General features: G+C 37.6%; 1 protein-coding gene across 2 annotated transcripts in view; it reads left to right on the top strand.

Annotated features, from left to right (window-relative positions):
• Positions 1 to 6,594: 6,594 nt before the first annotated feature.
• Positions 6,595 to 20,125, top strand: part of ARF1 (ADP ribosylation factor 1) — a 33,272-nt gene continuing 19,741 nt past the window's right edge. Inside the window, exon 1 of one of the 2 annotated variants that reach the window (XM_016424340.2) lies at positions 6,595 to 6,925. The gene's annotated coding sequence lies outside the window, so the exon portion shown is untranslated. The remainder of the gene's footprint in view (positions 6,926 to 20,125) is intronic. The other variant, XM_056805172.1, reaches the window with a different exon arrangement.

The following is a 20,125-nucleotide window of genomic DNA, read 5'->3' as shown; positions in this document are numbered from 1 at the left end:
AGGAGTCACAAAAAGTTGAACATGACTGAAAAAAGACTGAAAGACAACAAGGTGATAGAGATGAGAAAGTCTAATGAGATAAGCTTCAAACCTTTTAGTATTCAAGACTCTTTATCATGATGATGATGATGATAAATAGCTCACATTTATACAGGACCTGACTTTATGGCTTGCAAAGTACTTTTCACATATTACCTCATTTGATCTTTCCAATAACCTTATGAAACAGGTTCTATGACAGGTTTATCCCCATTTTACAGATGATAAAACTGAGCCTGAGAGAGATTAAATGGCTTGAAATATTAAGTAACAACAGTCTGGTTCCACAAGGCTTTTCCAATCTTCTCTCATAACTCCTCTCCAGTGTGTTAATGAATCCTCTGAAGTGGTAGAAGCATAGAAATTCTCACTGCATATTTCCATTGGACTCAAACCAATATTTTGCATAATTATAATTTTCAATAGTGCTAATTTATGCAACCACATCAAGGGATTCATTATTCACAATAATCCATACCTCTTTGTATTTTCAAATGAAGCAAGACTATTCCCAGCGCCTTGTATAGTGTTGTTGTTTGGTCCTTCCATCTTGTCCAGCTCTTTGTGACCCCATGGACCACAGCACAACAGGCTCTTCTATCTTCCATTATCTCTCTCTCTCTCTCTCTCTCTCTCTCTCTCTCTCTCTCTCTCTCTCTCTAACCTTTCTCTTTTGTCTTATAATCAGTAATAAGTATTGATTCCAAGGCAGAGGAGTGGGAAGGGCTAGGAAATGAGGTTAAGTGACTTGCCCAGGGTCATAGAGCTAGGAAGTGTCTGAGGCCATATTTAAACCCAAGTCCTCCCATTTCCAGTCCTGGCTCTCTATTCACTGAGTCGCCTAGCTACCCCTCCACTATCTCTTAAAAAGTCTATCCAAGTTCATTTTTGTTGTTTCTATGACATTCTTTCCATCTCCTTCTCTGCAGTCCCCTTTTCCTTTTGCCTTCAATCTTTCCCAGCACCAGGGTCTTTTTCACTGAGCCCTATCTTCTCATGTGGCCAAAGTATTTAAGCTTCAGCTTAACATTGCTTCCAGTGAACAGTCTGAATTAATTTCTTTCAGGATCGACTGATTTGATGTTTTTTCTGTCCAAGGAATTATCAAAAGTCTTCTCCGTTACCCCAATTTGAAGGCATCAATTCTGCAGTGCTCAGCTTTCCTTATAGTCCAGTTTTCATGGCCATACATTGCTATTAGGAAATATCATACCTTTGACTATATGGACCTTTGTCAGAAAGGTGATGTCTCTGCTTTTTAGTATGCTGTCCAGATTTGCTATAGCTTTCCCTCCAAGGACCAAATGCCTTTTAATTTCATGGCTGCAGGAGTTAACTGCAAAAGATCTTTGTGTCTGAGAGTATAAAATCAGACACTGCTTCCAAGTGATGAGACGAGATGCCAAGATCTTAGATTTTTTTGATATTGAGCTTCAAGCCAACATTTAGACTCTTCCTTTTTACAAGAAGCTTCTTAATTCTTCTTCATTTGCTGCCATCAATGTGGTATTCAGCTGTATATAGCCTGCATTTTTTCCCACTATTCCCAAAGCCTGATGACATCTTTCAATCTACACTTTCTCCATCCCATTGAAAATCCTATCTAGTCTTGAAGATTCAATTCAAAGGCTACCTTCTCCAGGAAGTTTCCCAGGATCTTCCCAAAATGCTTAGCATTCTGGGCACACAACCCCACCTACCTACTTAATATTTTATTTGCAATTCTCTTAGGAATTTGTATATTTGTAGTATATTATTATACTGTTTGTTCAGTGGATAAATGGAGACCAGAAAGCAGGGAATGTGTTTTATTTAACCTCTATATCTCCTCCAGAAGAAACTGTTAGGAATTTTTTTTTTACATTATGTTAGATTGTTAGAGAAATGCCAAGCCTAAAGGATAGGGTTCTTACCTATCTCATAGTCCAAAAAGGTGTTAAGACCTCAAAATGATTATAATTATATATATATATATATATATATAATATAACATAACATACTTAATATAATATAAAACAATGCTAAGAGATAGCTGTATTACTAAAAGATAAGATGTTCTCTCCCTGGGAGAAATCAAGGGAAAGCTTCCTGGAGGAGGTAATAATTGAATGCTTTCTTTTTGATTGCTTGAAGTATTTCTCAGTTTCACTTGGGCAATCTTTCCCTAGTCATAATGCAGTCAGTCAGCAAATATTTATGATGAGACAGCTACTATGGTTCAATGCAGCCAGCCTCAGATGTTTTGGTAAGAAAACTTTACCAATGTAGGTGGCCAACTGTTTTGCAATTTCTAAACTTAAGAGATTAGGAAGATAAATAACTTGCCCAGGATCACACAGCCCAATATATTTTAGAGGCAAGACTTGAACCCAGGTCCTCCTGGCTGAGATTTACCCTCGCACCATTGTGCCACACTCACTCTCTAGAGCCTGCTATAAACTCCAGGGGGGAAAAAACCAACAACCAACAAAGAATTTTATGATGGTGAAGGGAGAATGGGAGCTGAGTTTTATAGAATGAATAGAATTTAAGTAGGAGATGATTCCAGTTAGGGAGAATAACATGATCAAAGCTCCAAAGGTAAATGGTGGAAGAAGCAGATGGCAATAAGAGAATAATTTTGAAAAATTATGACAGGTTGGACTGGGCATGAGGTAAGGTCAGTCTGGAAGGGTCTACTATTCTTAATTCTAGGAGAAGAAAGAAAAGTCCTGACTTTGGACCTAAGTCCTGACTCTTGACATTTATTGGACATGACTTCATGATCCTGAGCTTCCATTTCTCTATCTTTAAAATGGAGTTAATAGGGCCAGACCAGTGGCCAGTGTTGGGCAGCCATGGGGGCAGGAGGCAGGACCAGAGTAGCACTCAGCACAAGTTGACTCAGAGACTCATTCAACAGCAGGAGAAAAAATCAGATCAGCATGTTTACAAGCAGGGTCCTGACCCAGCATCCTGGCAGTGAAGGCTCAAACCACAGTAGAAGACAAAGTCACACAGTTCCTACAGAGGATGATGTCTAGGCTTAGCCATCAAACTTAGGGTTTACTCTATACTATCCAGGAGGTTAGGAGCAGAATTTGATCCAAGCCCAAGCTCCTAATTCTGAAATTGAGGCTGGAGATATGAGGAAACAGAAGGGAAAAAACCAAACATAATGAAGAAATACTTTGGGTCCAAGAGGTAAATTCAGAAGAAAAGAATAACTCCATAAGACCAAGAATATCCTAGTCATAAGAGCTATAAAAGTACCTGGAACAAATGAAACAAGAGATAGCAAATGGAATAGTTTAGGAGGAAAAAAAAACATCAAAAAGAATTAATACCTTAGAAAAGATAGTAATAAACCTTACTCCAGAATTAAACTCTTTGATAATTAGATTGGGACAAATAGAAAGCAACAACCCTATAAGACAATAATAAATAGTATTTAAATTATGTTAAATTGTCAGTAGTAAATATTAGTATTATTTAATATTACAAATAAAATTATATATGCTATCTATCATAAATAAACTTAATATTATTTAATAAATATAAACAAAACATAAAGATCAGAGAAAATGGAATAAAATATTATAAATATGATATTTAAAATAATCTGGAAAATATAAAATAAAAACTATATAATATAAAGAAAATTAATAATGTATATTACATATATTTTGATGTTATAATAAAAATATAATATCTAAAACAAATCTCCTAGAAAAGATCAAAGAGAGATAATCTAAGATTTGACTCCATGAAAATTATGGCCAAAAGAAACTGAGACATATTTATAGACAGATGGTAAAGTGAAAATAGGAAGAATCTACCAGTTATCTCCTGAAAGAAACTCCTAAATAAAAACCTCCAGGAATATCTTAGCTAAAATCTGGTACTTCTAAGTAAAAGAAAAAATACTTTAAGCAGTCACAAAGAAAGTCTTCAAGTGTCAAGAAGGCATAATCAGGATGCTCTAAGACATGGCAGATGTTATTATAAAGGAAAGGAGATCTCCAAAAGGTACAAATGATATCCCCAAAGGCTTACAACCAAGAATAACCTATTCAGAAAAAAACACAACTAAGGGGGAAAAAACAGGTCCTTAGTAAAATTTTCCTAATGAAAAGGCTAAAACTGAGTAGATTTTTGAAATGGAAATAAGAGAAACAGAAAAGTGCATACATTTGGAAAGGACTGTGTGAAGATTGCATTTAAGGGAAAAAAGAAACAAGTATACTCTTAGAACTTTAATATCTTCAAAAGTAGTTTGCTATTCAGTCGTTTCAGTTATGTCCAATTCTTCATAATCGCATTTGGGGTTTTCTTGGCAAAGATACTAGAGAACTTTGTCATTTCCTTCTCCAGATCATTTTACAAATGAGGAAACTAAGGTCAATAGGATTAAGTGACTTGCCCTGGAACACCAGGCTAGTAAGTGTCTAAGGTCAGATTTGAATTTAGGTCTTCCTAACACCAAGCTCAGGGCTTTCCCTACTGAGCCACCTGTCTCAAAGGCAATAAAGAAAGAAAGAGGTGAAATGGGGTACAAAGAGGGTTTGTCTTTGTTCTATTTAGATGGTCTTAAGAACAGAAGGAAATAGGAGAGATAGGGTACTATACTGGGGAGGAGAGGAGGAAGAGGAGGGAATTTACTCTCTCATATAATACAGGTACATGATAGAAAGTAAATAAAAACATGGAAGAAGGGGTGGGAGGTGCAAGTATCCTATAAGCCTCACTTTTAACTCAAATTTTAACTCAACTTGAATACATTCCCACATTAATTCACACACAAAAAACATGGCATAGAGATTTATTAAACTCAACATGATCAGGTGAAGCCAAAGACAAGGGACTTGAGTATACAAGAGAGAAGGATAGGTGAGAAAGAAGTCCCAAGCATCATAATCAAATGTTAACAAACACCAACATTTAGTGTGGGAGGGAAGGGAGAGTAAAATAAAACTCTAGGATAGGGAGAGATAGGAGACATGGGGAAGAGTAGAGAGTCAAAATCAAAGTAAAAAGAAAAAAGTTAAAATGGGCCTATAAATACTTGAATTTTCTACCTCAGAAGGATAAGAAAATCCTTTGTGGATCAGCTAGGTGGCTCAGTCGATGGAGAGCTGGGCCTAGAGACAAGAATTCTTTGTAAATTTTAAAACACTATAAAAATGAGTTGACAGAAAAGGAAAATGGGGTCAAGGGTGAGGGATGACAGATAGTGCAGCTATAACGTTTGGATGGTACCCTGGAGATGTCTGGATAAATCAAAGAAGGTCTCCAGCATATTGAAGGTGAAATTTATGGGCACAGGCAAGAGTTTGGGCAGTGTGGATGGGCTTCTACTGGCATTGGAAGCAATTCCTAAATGGATGACCTGTGAGAAGGTAATAATGATATTTACTGAGAAGGTTCTGCTGTGTCCCCCCAGGAGGTACTCATTCCCTCTCAGACAACCAAACCTTTCACCCTTCCTGAGGTTAGAGCTTCTACCCTCCCAGTCAAAAGTCACTTCTCCCCTTTTAAGCCTTTTTTGGGGGGGGCTTTTGAGGAAGCAAATGAATGAGGCCAGTGTCTTCTTCCCCAAAGAGGAGCTGATATGTACTGGTGCTAATAATAATAATTCCCTTTTCAATACAGTTTTAAGGATTATAAAAATCTCCTGGAATCTATTTCTTCTCTTACTCTCTTCTGAACTCACTGAAATCTGCTTTCTGACCTCGAAATTCAACGGAAACTGCCCTTTCCAAAACTATTAATGATCAATGGCCTTATCCAATCTAATGGTCTTTTCTCAGTCTTCCTCCTTGACCTCTCTGCAGTATTTGACACTATCACCGTCTCCTCCTGGATACTCTTTTTTTCCCTAGGCTCTCATGACACTGCTTTCCCGGGGTTCTCCTACTATCTGTGCAAACGCTCCTTCCTCAGCGCCCCGCACTCTTAACTGTGAGACCCCAGTGGAGTGGTGGCAAATCGTTAACCACGAGTCCTCTGGGAGGGGGAAAAAAAATATATATATATATATTTTTATATATATATACTGATATATACATGCTGCAGCATACTTTTAGGTTTAATCTGCATATACAATATTTTATCATCACTTCATTAAACCTGGAACAAATGAACCAAGCCCCGGTTTGTAGCTTTTGCTGATTTCCCAGGGGTAAACATCTTGGGATGGGGGAAGGGGGTCCCCTTTTAAAAAGTAACTAAGAAACGGGGGAGGGGAAGAGAACTTTCTTAAAGCATTTCCCTAGGGAATCAATTAATAGTCAGATGTGGGGATAGAGGCGGGAGGGTGCAATCTAAAAATATTTTTGTTTGTGGGGTTTCGATTAACAAAAAAAAATACCAATATTAAAAGGTGGCCAGGAAGTAAGGAAGAGAACGCAGTAGGCTTAGGGCGCATGCGCGACCCGCGATAGCCTGATCTAGGCCAGTGCGCGCCAGAGAAGTGGTCTGACAGTCAGGGTAAGAGTAAAGGAGAGAGGTCCACACGCGTGCGCATAAGAAAAGTGGAGAGGCGGAGGAAGAACGGCCAGTGAGCGTGCGCATAGAGCGGAGGACGCGGATGGCCGCGGGAGGGAGAAATGTAGGAGGGGCCGATAGGGCCAAGAGCGCTTCGCCCGCAATCTTAGGGGAGGGAGGGAGGGGTCAGAGGATAGAGGGAAGGGTGGGGCGGGAAGTAGGGGAGTGGGCGGAGCGAAGCGGTGACGCAGCCCGTCGATTACCCAGCCCCCCCCACGGCCTTCCCTGGCACTGACGTGGCTGCCGTCGGGAGCCGCCATCTTGTGGGAGCGAAACCAACGCCTGGAGAGCGGAAAAAAAGAAGGAGCGGCAGCCGCTCACCGGTGAGGAGACGGGAAGCCCGAGGCTCAGGAGCAGGGAGGTAAGGCGGGGCCCTTCCGCGATCCTGGGCCTCTGCCCCGCAGCGCTCAGACCCTCTTCGGCCCCGGGACCCGGATCTGGGAGGCGACGGGAGCGGGGCCCGAGGAAGGCCAGGCCCAATCGGGGTGGCTCGCGGGGTGGAGGGCCGCGTATCCTACTCAGGGGGCTTAAGCACTGTAGGCCCGAGGACGGGGCGACCAGGAGCGCGAACCCTGACGGGGGTAGAGTGGGGGCGAGCAGGCCAGGTTTCGCTGGGCGCTTTCGACGCTGGGGGCCCGGGAGCCGAGGAGGCGAGTGGGCCCGGCGGGGGAGAAGTGCCTCCTGCGTGCGAAGCAGGAAGGCCGCCCGGGCCGAAGACCCCCTTTCTCCTTCGCTGGTCCCGGGGTACGAGCTGGGGAGGAGGGGGCAGGCGGATCACGGGCTGTCCGCGGGCCTTTTGTGTGTAGGTTCCAGCATCTGAGCGGGGGAGGCCCGCGAGTCCCACCCCCATCTTCCTCCTCCGAGGAAACTGAGGCCGCATAAGAGAGCGAGTCTTAGGCAGGATTGGAGCTTGGATGTCCTCCCCACTCACCCCGCAAGAAAAAGAAGTCTCAATACAGCCCTCCCCCTCTCCCCCGGGCAGAGACCGTGGATAAAATGCAGCTCTGGTTTAGAGCTGAGAGATCGCCTCTTGTAACTCCCGATTTTATTTAACTGAAGCCCCGAGAGGCCCAGGGTCTGGCCCTGGTCCGAGGGGCCGAAGTGAGGGTCAGCGCCCAGCTCTTGGCAGCCTCTTTCTCCTGCCTGAGCGTGCTGCTGAGGACCGGAGGGCTGATACCGAAATGATAGGAAAAGCCATTCTCCTGCCCACACAAGACATTACAGACATTAACTGGAAGCAGAGACCGGAGACCCCGGGCTGGGGAAGGGAAATGAAGTGAGAACCCAGTGTTTGAGCCATTTTGCTGTGGAGGAAGAAAGGGAGGAGTTTTTACCAGTATATCCCAGTTTCTGTTCCCTTTCAGGAGAATTGAGACTGGAAGTGCCCACAGTTTATAACAACAGCTAGTTTATGTAGCATTTTATGGAGTGCTGTATAAACTCATTTTAGCCTCACAACCCCTGTCAGTGTAGATAGTAAGGATACCATCAGCTTTATATTTACACATCAGCACACACTGAGGGACAGAAAGTGAGGTGACTTGCCCAAGGTCACACCATGGAGGAACCGGGACTTTAAACCAACTTCTCTGATCCCACTTTTCAATCCTCTTCCCTCTCTCCACCCTGTACCACACCTTGGGTAAAAGGAAATTACCCTAAAAATTTCTTAGAAGAGCCTGATTTAACAACACTACAAAGTAAATATCTCATCATAAAATTTAGGATTGGGCTAATAATATTGCAATCTGAGGGCTGATCTTTCCGGGAATATGGTGTGTAGGCTGTTGTCCTTTGCAGCTAGTGTTAGTCCTACTGTTCCAGTAACAAGACTTTTTTTCTCCTAAATGTCAATATCAGAACCCTATGATAGACAAAAAATACATAATACACTGTGTAAGTGAATCTTTTACCTGAAAGTAAAGATAGGCAGGAATGAAGAAACAATTTTAATCATTTTGGAGGTGACTCTACTGAGCACTTCCTATTGCATAATCCTAGTTGTGAATAGCATGTAAAAATTTAATTCCAATAATAACTTAATTACAAGGTATTTAATATTACCTAATTTTATTCAAACAACACCTCTGAGCTAGGTGGCAGTCTTTCCATTTCAGAAATGGAAAGTAAGTCAGAATTTAAGTGAATTGGGGAAGATTTGAGTAATATTTGAAACGAGTTTGTGGATGATTTTCAGAGGTTGCTGGATATAATTCTTAAAGTTTATTATAGAATTTTAAACCTAAAAGGAGTGTCAAGATCTTGTATTATTACAATCTGCTCATTTTATAAATGAATAACTTGGTTGGGGAAGGGGGGGGTTAAGTGACACACCCTAGTTACTACAGCTAGGTAGTATGGGAGCCATATTGCTGGTGAAATAAATTTTCTGACTACTTTTTTAGAACCAGGTTGTCAGAAGTTTGTAAAATACTAATTTTATCCTCTTGTTTTCAACAGTGTTTCTAATTAAGTATAAAACAGGCTATTACCTATTTAACTGACCTGGCCTAGTCTTAAATATCATTCTTAACTTAAGCCACATTGAGTATTATGACAGCATGAATTTGTCAGTTAACTTTAGTTTTTAGTAACAATCATTGACTCAAACTGTTAAACCTTGAAATATCAAGTTTTAGTTGAGGCAAAGTTAAAAGGAATTTAATTAGTTTTAAAATTCAGTCACAAATCTTAACTTAACAAGTTGGCTGAAATGTGTTATCTCCTGTATTTTTTAAGTACACTTCTTAATGATCTTAGAGAAACATGGACAAAGTAGTCTATACATGTTATTTTAACTTAGTTCAGCAACTAAAACCCCTGAATGTTCAGATATCTTTAGTTATCTCAAAGGATGTCACAGATTTCTCCTTGCTTCCATTCTTTTTTTTAAAGGGGGGTGTGGGTTTTTTGGGGAGGGCTTGCATACTTTTAGAAATGTTTTGGGGGGAAGCTGATACTGTTACAACTCTAAAAGAATGGGAGTTATTGAACTAAAGTCATTGGTGGAAAACAGTTCCTCTACACTCTTAACAGTTCTGCATTTTTAATCATGTGATCTAGCCATTCACTTTACCTCTTACACAATATGACAAGGACATTCCACACACCCTGCTACCTTCTAACACATACTTAAAATAGGAGTGACTTAGAATAAAGAAAAGTTACAATCTCAACTTTTTTGTTCCCCCTTCTGTAAATTGTTATTTTTAATCAAATATAAATTTGATTTGGAGGGAAAGTACTTGCAAAAAATGGTTTGCTACTGTGGTGGGTCTTTTTTTTTTTTAAAGACAGATCAGATAGTTTAATGAGGACTACTATGTGGCCTACAGTTATCTTAAGGTTTAAAGTGTACTTGTGCTTTTGCTAGAAACAGACTTGTTAATTATTTGCCTTTTGTAGGTAAATGAGGTTTGTCCTTTATTACTTTGTACCACTTGACTTTCTTATACTTCTTTCTTTACTGAAATTGTTGTGTACTCTTCGGAGGTTTGCACATAAACCTCCATGAGAAGGTGTTGTTTTTATTAGTGTTCTAGAGTAATTTAGAAATTGAGGTCATCAAATTTAGTTTGTAATATGAAATTAAAGACTTGTGGTCAGAGTTGGAGTTTTGACAATCATTGTACTTTTAATGCAGAGGTGGAATATTCTTACAATATGGAGAGAAATACTCAGATCAGAATGAGGATTTTCCTACTTGGATGGTTCAATTTTGAGAGCTTATAATTAGAATTTTAGCTAAACTTTTACCCTTTTCTGATATTAGTTTTAAAAGTTGTGTGAATCTCATGGTGAATTTAATCAGTTTCCCATTTAATCAGAACTTGCTATCCAGTTTGTATTGTGTGGAAATGAATAGAAAAAATGAAAGGGATTAAGTCTCATCTTTTTCATTTTTTTTATATTAAAGTTTTGTTGGAAGGGAAATTTAAAATTAATTCCTTTTGGGGGTTTTGAAACTCATTGTGGCTGTTCTCCATTAGCATAGGTCATTGAGAATTATAAATGTCCTTTCTAGCTTACCTGTGTCTGAAAAATGATCTTTTGGTATGTAAAAAACAAACAAATGATAAGATTATACTCTGATTATAGCAAACATCTTTTCTATTTGCAGAAGTTAAGTAAGCAGTGCTTACAATAGTGGATTTTTTAATGTCTTTTCAGAACTTGTAAATATGAAATACTTTTAGATGATCATAGATTTACACTTGCCTTCAAGTTATTACAAATGTTTTTATAATACAATAATATTTCACCTATTCTGGAATATAAAATTTGAAAGGAAAGAAAGACTATTTGCAAATGTTAACAAGTTTTATCTAGTATCCAGGATTTTGGTCAAAGTAATAAATTGGAAGGGGAGAAATGGACCTTTTTAGGCTGACAGTGAAGGACAGGCAGCTAAGTATCCCAGGCCTGGAAGTCCAAAGGACCTGAGCCCAAATTTGGGCTCAGTTACTTCCTAGTGTGACCCTGGGCAAATCACTTAACTGCAACTGCTTAGCTCTTGCTTTTCTGTCTTTAGAATTAATACTAAGAGAGAATATAAGAGTTTTATTTTGTTTTGTTTTTTAAGAAAGAAAAGAAGAGAAGAAAAATATGTTCTGAGAGATAGACATAGAAATTGCAAAAGCATAGGTTTCAGGGGCTACTTAAAGTAGGGGCAAATACCTGTTCATTATTATCAGTATTTGATCATGTTAGTGGTTATATTACATTGTATGCTCTATATGAGAAAGTAGAAAAATCAGTTATGTAGGTTCCTCATACGAGTTTTACAACATCCCTGTAAGATAAATGCTATTTATATTTTACATATTAGAGTATCATAGCCCTGAAGCCATAAAATATTTAGAGGGCATCTAGTCCCCACCTCTTCAATTTATAAATGACAATATACAAGTGAAATTGAGGCCAAGAGATGAAGTGACTTGCCCTACCTTATATACAAACTGTAAGTGGCAAAGCTGAGATGAAATAACTTGCCCATGGTGTTTCACTATCCCTGATACCATTCAGTATTGCCAAACTTTTCATTCTTTCTCTGCACCCTAATTCATACCCTTATCTCTCACTATAGCCTCTTGATTGAGCAAGTCTCCCCCACCCTTTTCCAATCCATCCCTCACCACTACAAGTGATATTCGGAAAAACACAGGTCTGATGACATATTCATGCTTAATCCAGTGGCTCCTTATCTCCAGAATCAAATACAAACTTCTTTTTTCAGTATTTAGAGTCCTAGATGACTTAGGTCTTATCTTTTCCAGTTTTCTGTACACGTTGTGATCCAGCCAAATTTCCCCTCACTCAAGATACTTCATCTCCTGTCTCCAAGCAACTGATAATACAGTAGATAGAGCAATGGGCTTGGAGTTAGGAAGTCCTGAGTTCAAATTTAACCTCAGTCATGTACTAGCTGTGTGATTCTGGGCATTTATCTCCCAGGATGATTGTGATGATCAAATAAGATATTTATAAAACACTTATCACACAATTCCTTCACTCAGGTTCAGAGACTTCTCCCTCTGCATCTCAACAGCTAGTACTTAGTATATTTTACAAATGGTTGCTGATTCAGTGAGCCCTAAATTTGAAACAAGGTCATTCTGATTCCAAATCTCTCTGTCTATATACCAAACTTTTAACTGCCTACAAACCTTTAGCTTTTCCTAAGCTCCAGATCACAGGGATATTAGCTTACATGCCTTAATTTTGGTACACCAGGAGAGTGGAAGAACTAATAATCGATAGCTCATATTTTTATATATTGGGTTAAGATTTACAAAGCAGCTTTACAACCCTATGAAATAGGTTATAATTTTTCTCAAGGTAGAAATTATAAAACATATGAAACATGCCATGTCATTAGAATCTTAGATCAAGGATCTAGAGCTGGAAAAGACATGACCCCATCTAGTCCAGCACCCTAATTTTACAAATTAAGAAATTGAGCCAGGGCAACCAGGTAGCTCAGTAGATAGAGAGCCAGGACTGAAAATGGTAGGTCCTGGGTTCAAATATCGATCCATACACTTTCTAGCAATGTGAACCTGGGCAAGTCATGTAACACCCCCACGTACCCCTTTTGCCTAGCCCTTACCACTCTTCTGCCTTGGAAATGCTTCTAAGACAGAAGGTATGGGTTTCAAAAAAGGAAATTAAGTCCTAGGAAGTTTGTGACTTGACTAACATGACACAGAAATAAATGTAATATTGACTCCAGAGCCAGTGTTGTCCCTCTGTACCATGCTACTTTTTGTGTTTTAACTCTAACTAAAATATTTTCCTTTGCCAAGTTTCTTTTGCCCTACCAATTTAAAAACATAGATACAGATAAATAACGGTCTGTCTTTTTCCACTAAAAATAAGGCCAAATAGTAAAAATGAAGGTATAGTTAACAAATGTGCCAACAAGAGAACAAAGAATGTTCTTTTTAAGAATTGCTGTTAAAACAGTTTTCCTATGAATAGCTTCCTACCTTTCTTTGCAAATGAAAGAAAATATAGCTTGGCATTTAACTGTGATTGAATGCATTTATGTTTAAAATACCATGCCAATTAGTAATTTAAACAGTGAAGTTAACTGGCAGATAGTAATAACTTTTGGTATTTCCAAATTGAAGTAATATATTAACCTCTTCAAAATTATAGGTATAGTTAAATGAAAAATGTATATTTAGCAGTTGGTGGTAGCTCTGAAACCTTTGCTTAATAATTTGGTCGGTATACAGGTAGAGAACAAAAAAAAATCTGTTTTGATATGTTTTGTTTGTTTGAAGTTTGTTTCAAATGCTTACCTTATGCCAAATATATATCATCAGACTTTATCTGAGTATTAGTTACATATGTAAGAATATTAATGCAACATTGAATTTAAGCACTCATTACTATATATGTTGTTCCCTTTGTGTTCTTTGACAAAATTGTCTTCCGATAACTAATTAGAAGCATGTGTAAGGGATGTCAGAAACCATCTAGTCCAATTAAAAACCTTTTTGTTTATTATGAGTATTTTTTAATCCAAAAAAAAACTATAAAAGAAGATTGTATATGAAACTCTAAATTTCAACTGTGGACAGTATTTTTAAAACTATTGTTTAACATGATAGTAATAAACTGTCCTTGTCTGGCACCTTTTGAAATTCCTGTATTTTAAAAAAAATATTTACCTGTAGTTTATTTTACAAAATTATTCCAAAATATTTTATTTCTTCAATTGCATTTAATAATTTTCAACATACAATTTCAGAAGTTAAAGATCCAAACTGTCTCCCTTCCCCCCTCTTGCCACCCCCCAGAGATAGTAAGCAGTTTGATCTTTTCTTTTTATCATTACTGATCAACTCCCAGCCACTGATCTGTACCTGCATAAGTCTTTCTCCCACCTCCCAAGAAGCCCCCTCTTACAAAAAGTAAATATAGTTGAGCAAAACCAGTTGATTATGTCTGAAAATAGAAGCTTGCTTCATCAGAGTCTTCTGAAGTTATAACTGGTCATTGACTTGTTCAGAATTCTCAAATTTTCCAGTTATTTGTTCCATATTATTATTGCAGTTATTGTATAAGTTGTTCTCCTAGTTCTGCTTATTTCACTCTGGATTACTTTAGCTAGCCAATAATCATTTAAGCACCACCTATGTGGCAGGCATTATTGCTGGGCAAGTGGCAGTTCTTGTCCTCAAGGAGCTCACAATCTAATCTAAAATTATACAGGTCTTCTAAGGTTTCTTTGAATATCCCCTTCTGTAATTTCTCACAGCTTAATAATGTGGATGGGCACCAATTTTGTCTCTAGTTCTTTCCAACAGAAAGTACTGCTGTCCTTTTCCCCTGACTTTGACATCTTTGGAGTGTGACTCATAGTGGTTTTGCTGAGTCAGAGTATGCACTATTTAGTGATTTTTGGGAAATATTCCTACATGACACCCTTTTCTCCTGTGTTATAGATGAAGAAACTGAGGCCCAGGGAGGTTAAATGTCTACCCAATATTATACTAGTCACATTGAGTTTAAACCTAGGTCCTGACTTCAAAGCCAGCCCTCTTCCCAAGATACTACACATATGTGAAAGCATATTATTCATTGACACTGCCATCAACCTTGATTAGGAATAACTATGAACATACAGTCTCCTGTAAAATACTTTTATCCATATTCATTGATGTGTTGATTTGACATCTTATCCTACTCCAATTTTTTAAGAAAGCATTTATTAAGTGCCTTCTGTGTCAAAGCCTTAAGCTAGCTTCAGGGAACAAAGAAAATGAAAAAGTCTTACCCTCAAAATTTATGTTCTACTGGGTAGATATAGTATGTATAAATATATACTGGAAAGAAGAGTAAGAGAGCCCTAAACTAAAGGGATCTAGAATGGAGATGACCTTTGAAGATAAGGAGGAGGAAACTTACTCCTTGCATTTGTTGGGCAGCCTCTTTGAGGCAGAAGATAATAGAGGGCTGAGAAGTATCTTGGTACAATGTGATAAAGTGTGTAGAATTCATTGGCTCTCAATTCCTCTTCTGTAAAGTGACAGGATTTTGTTAAATTACTTCTAAGCACTATCTAACTCTAAATCTTGAATTCTTTTGAGTTCAGGGAATGGCAAGTAAATCCATCCCCAGTTTTTTAACAAAATGATCTGGCTCCTTGTTACATCTAAAGCCATTTCAAAGAATAACACATTCATATTCATCTTCTCTACTTAGTTGTTAATCTTGGCCTTTTAAGGTTTCTGTTTGCTACATGGCATTCCTGCTAAGTTCTGTGACCCTGACTTAAACCACAGAGACTCGGCAACTCTCTAAGAATATAAATACCTATCTGCTTTGGTAGAGTGAGTTTTCCCACTGGGATGTATCCTAATAAAATCACAAGTTCAGCCTCCTCCTATCCCCTCAGTGGCCTTAGTGTATATGTTGGGGGTGGGGCAGGCGAGCGGTAATGATTTTATAGAAAAGACACCTTTTATTCTTCATAGTCCTTCTGGGTAAAATATTGCACCAAAAAAAAATGGGAATACTTCAGTGTGGGTATTGGTTATGTAAAAATAAAGATGCCTAGTATATAATGTAAACTTGTTAAAAAGCTGGAGAGGAAGAAAATAGGGGTCCTAAAGACTGCATTGGTCATTTTAGTTTACAGTTGGCCCAGCCAGACAACCTCGGCAGGAACCCTTGCAGTCTATTCTTGAGGTGTCGATATCTCCACATTTTCCCAGGTTTTGCTTTCTCTACATTATAGCAGTGCATTTACTATTTGATATTTTTCTCTTCCTTTACTTTGAAGAAACAATACTTTCTCTTCACTCCCCACCCCCTTAAAAATGGGAAAGTAAAAATATTTGGAGGCTTGTTTTGTTATTATAGGCATGATATTTGTTTTTGTTTTGCCTGAAAGGTAAAGTCATGTTTTTGTATTTTTTTAAACCCTTACCTTCAGTCTTGGAATCGGTACTGTGTATTGGTTCCAAGACAGAAAGTTTAGATGAACTAAAAAATTCATTTTGTAATCCCAAAGAAAGCAAACCTGAGAAAGTTGTGTTAGCTATAAATTTCAGGTGACCATTAGTTTGATTCTGATTCCTCTTTCCTCTGCCTCTCTATTCCCCTTCCAATCCTTTCATAAAAAGAATTTCATTTCATCTACATTATCACTTTATACAGGATTGGGCAATCTAATATGCTTTCTTTGGAGAATAACGTAAAATAGTAATTTGTTCATGAGGTAGACTCAAAAGTTTGTATTTAAAAGTTGCTTATAGTTGATCTTATACTTTATTATCTTTGTTATCCGAAGTGGTCAGATACATCAATTTTTGGTTTAGGGAAAATATCTTATACCTGAATTGCACTCTTTATAGTCACAATCCCCACCCCCACTGCCCATAGGTTCCTTAAAACCTCCCATTGTATGTCCATGGCATTGGAAGATGGAGTTTTCCTACTTAAAGTTCTCTATATCTATAAAATCACAAATCTGGTTCTCCCCCCCTTCCAGTTTTAAAAACATTCCAAATTCCATAAACAAATGATGTATCAGAATAGTCTGATGAATGCCTATGACTTTTACTTTGCTTGTCAACTTTGAGAGGCTAAGACCTTTTTATATTGAATTATGTGTAGTGTAGGGATTGGGGGTGCTGGTTAAAGTTAAGCTTGGGTTACATCTCCAACTTGAATATTTTCTGCAGTCTTAGCAGCTCAATCTTTGCTTGTCTATTTTAATAATAGGCCAAGATGAACCAGAATACAGCATGTTCGAGAGACTTGGAAGAATAATCCTTCAATCTGGTTTTTAGCATACTTTTGATGTTACACGTATTGTAATTTTGAAATTCACAGTATTATACTTTTTGCTTGGTTGTCCTTGTAGTTGAGGATCCTCAAAAATCTTTATAAATCACTTGGTACAGTGATTTACTTAAAGAGAAGAAATGGTTATTAAATGTTGGTGCTCTTGTTCCAACAGCAAAACGACCAACATCATGCTTTCAGTTGGAGATTCATTTTCACTTCCTTATGTAAATTCAAGTTTTTGTGGTGCTGTTAAATATTTGCCAGCTTCTCTGAAGGAAAATGAAGTCAAATTCACTAAAGTTATAAAAGGGTGTGGTTAAGGAGAACATGAACTTGGGACAAATAGAATACTTAGTTGAAGTCAAAGGCAGTTTCCAGGCAAATGAAAGAAAGTGCTGTTTGTCAATATAATAAAAGTATTAGGAAATTTTAATTTTAATCCATCTCCTTTTTCAGATGGAAAACAGACATGGAGTGGGGGGTGACAATGCCCATGGTCACACAGATGGGAGGGGAAAGTAATTAAATGATTCCATTCAGTATTTCTATGAAGTTAAGAAATTAATTGAGGTAGATCTTGAGTCTTTCTTGAAATTCTTGTGTATGTTGGAGCAATTTAGGTACCTTTGTTAGACAGTTTGGCTAAATAGACAGTTGGTGTGATCCTTTGTGAAATTTGTTGCCACTCATCTACTTGCTTTAAGGAAAATGGTCACATCCCAGAAAGTAGATAAGTGTAAATTTGCAACCCTCAGTTTCATTGGGGGAGGGGGACCCATAGCTGATTAAGTGGGCATTAACAGAAACATGAAGAAGGAAAGTGGACCTACATCTATAATGATAAAGAGGAATTCCTGGCATGGTAAGACATTTCCTTTGAGCTTTAGAACGGATTTTAAAACATTTGAGGAAAAGATATTAACTTAATGGCCAGAGAAAAATATGAGAGAAGGATTAGAGTTTTTCAACAAAATTTTCATGGCAGTGTGGTTAGTGAGTCCGAAAAGGAAAAAAAATAGGAAAGATGTTTAATGTTGCTTTTGCAACTTTGCACAGAGAACCTCTTAAGTGCTCAGAAAAGACAATTATAAAAAGGAAGCAGGTCATTAAAACAAGGAAAAAATATAAAAGTGGCCTCTACTTGTGAAATTAAAACCTGAGAAGCTAAAGCCCTGATTGAGCTATAGCTTGTGGAAAATGCCATGGATAAAAAGGTATTTTTTTAAAAGTTGTTCAAAGCAAGAAGAGAAATAGTGTTTTTTTTCCTTTCAAAAGGATAGAACATTGAAGAAATTGGAGTGAAAGTACTAGAGTGTCAAGCACTCAGCAAATTTAAAATTATTTTCCATCTCATGGCTTGAGAAAATAACATACCAAGGGTCAGAAGTACAACCATTTCATGATCTTTGTGTAATGTTGGAGAAATTTGAAAATTTTTAGGAGGTTTAAATTTTTTAAGGCAAAGAGGAGTAGTTGGAATTCAGTTTATACAAACCAAAGATCAGTAGACTTGATCCTGAAAAAAGTTTTAGAATCTCAGGCTGATAAATTGTGAATATTTAAAAGGGGGTGTATTTATCATGTATCATTTCCATTTCTGACTTTCTGAGAATCCTGTAGTCATACATAGTACACCTAGTATTTGAATATTGAATATAATATCCTTGTGGATGTATGAGAAAGGTGCTATAGTTGAAAGCAAAGCTCACATTGTCATATATATAATATATTCAACATATTGGCTTGTTTTGTTTAGCTGTGCTTTGTTACCAAGGAAGGGTTCATTTTGGTAAGGCTGGGGAAATGATGTGAGGCAGAAGAGAACATCAATAAAATGTTTTTTACAAACTCAAGTTAAATGATAGTGCAGTCAAATGAATTTCGTACTGTTTGACCACATCCCTCCCTCCCTCCCTCCCTCCCTCCCTCCCTCCCATCCATACTTTCTGTCTTTGAATCAATACTGTGTATTGGTTCCAAGGCAGAAGAGTGGTAAGGGCTAGGCAATGGGGTCACACAACTGGGAAGTGTCTGAGGGCAGATTTGAACCTAGGACCTCCGGTCTCTAGGCCCTGCTGCCCCCAATGTTATTATTTTTTTAATCAGTTTGATAGCAAAAAGTATAGTTAAACATACAGATATTTATATCAGCTTCACAGTAACTTTTTTTTTTTACCCTTTCCATCTTGGAATCAGTACTGTGTATTGGTTCCAAGACAGAAGAGTAGTAAGAGCAAGGCAATGGGGGTTCAGTGACTTACCTAAGACCACCCCCCTCTAGACCTGGCTCTCAATCCACTGAAGCTGCCTACCTAGCTGCCCCCTCTAATCCTTCTTGAACCTTATTACTGAATTTTTTTCTTGTTTATCTAGATCTAGGTAACTTTTTTCTGTAGTTGGAAGTTTATATAAATACAGGCCTGGTTTAACTTTTTTTTTATTGTATTCACATAAATCTTTCCATGTTCCTGTATAATCCTAAAATTATAAAAATAAGACTCATTATATTGATGTTTCACAGCCTCTAGCCATTTAACCCTGAGCGTGTAGGTTATTTTCAGTTTTTGTTCCTGTATATTACACTGCTTTAAATATTTTTGTGTAATTAACTTTTGTTTTCTTCGAAATACTTTCTAGAAATCTTAATTTCCATTAGTGAAATTACTAGGTTATTGGGATGACCTATGATTTTTGTGCCTTCTTTATTTCCAGATAACCCTCCAAAAAGAACATGCAAATTAAATATTTTGCCTTTTAAGCTTTAGTTTTATTATTTTTGTGCATTTTGTTCTTATAAAACCAAACCAGTCATCTTGTCTCAAATAATTTCATCCATTGCACTGATAAAAAAAAGTTGTTTTTTTCTCCCTTTTACATTTGGGATAAATAGATGATGCTTTTGTTTATTTTTTTGCCTCTGGATTTTGGTGAATATAGATATGAATTTATTTTTCTCCATATTGTTTTTCCAGACACATTTATTGAATGACTGCTATTCAATTTATAAATAAACTACTTACATCTATATTTTTGTTTCTAGGTTTTATTTTGTTTTTACTGGTCTAATTTTCCAAATATATGCCTAGTGCCAAATAGTTTTGATGACTCCCCTTTTTCGTAATTTATGCATCACCTTTGATTGCCTTTTTTTTAAGCCCTTCAGTTCTGTCTTAAAATCAATACCATGTATTGGTTCTAAGGTAGAAGAGTGGTATGGGCTAGAAAATATGGGGTTATGTGACTTGTCTACAGTCAC

The sequence above is a fragment of the Monodelphis domestica genome, chromosome 7, assembly GCF_027887165.1.
Source record: "Monodelphis domestica isolate mMonDom1 chromosome 7, mMonDom1.pri, whole genome shotgun sequence".
NCBI classification, from domain to species: Eukaryota; Metazoa; Chordata; class Mammalia; order Didelphimorphia; family Didelphidae; genus Monodelphis; species Monodelphis domestica.
The sequence above is the reverse complement of the archived record's forward strand: the minus strand, read 5'-3'. Positions and strand labels throughout refer to the sequence as shown.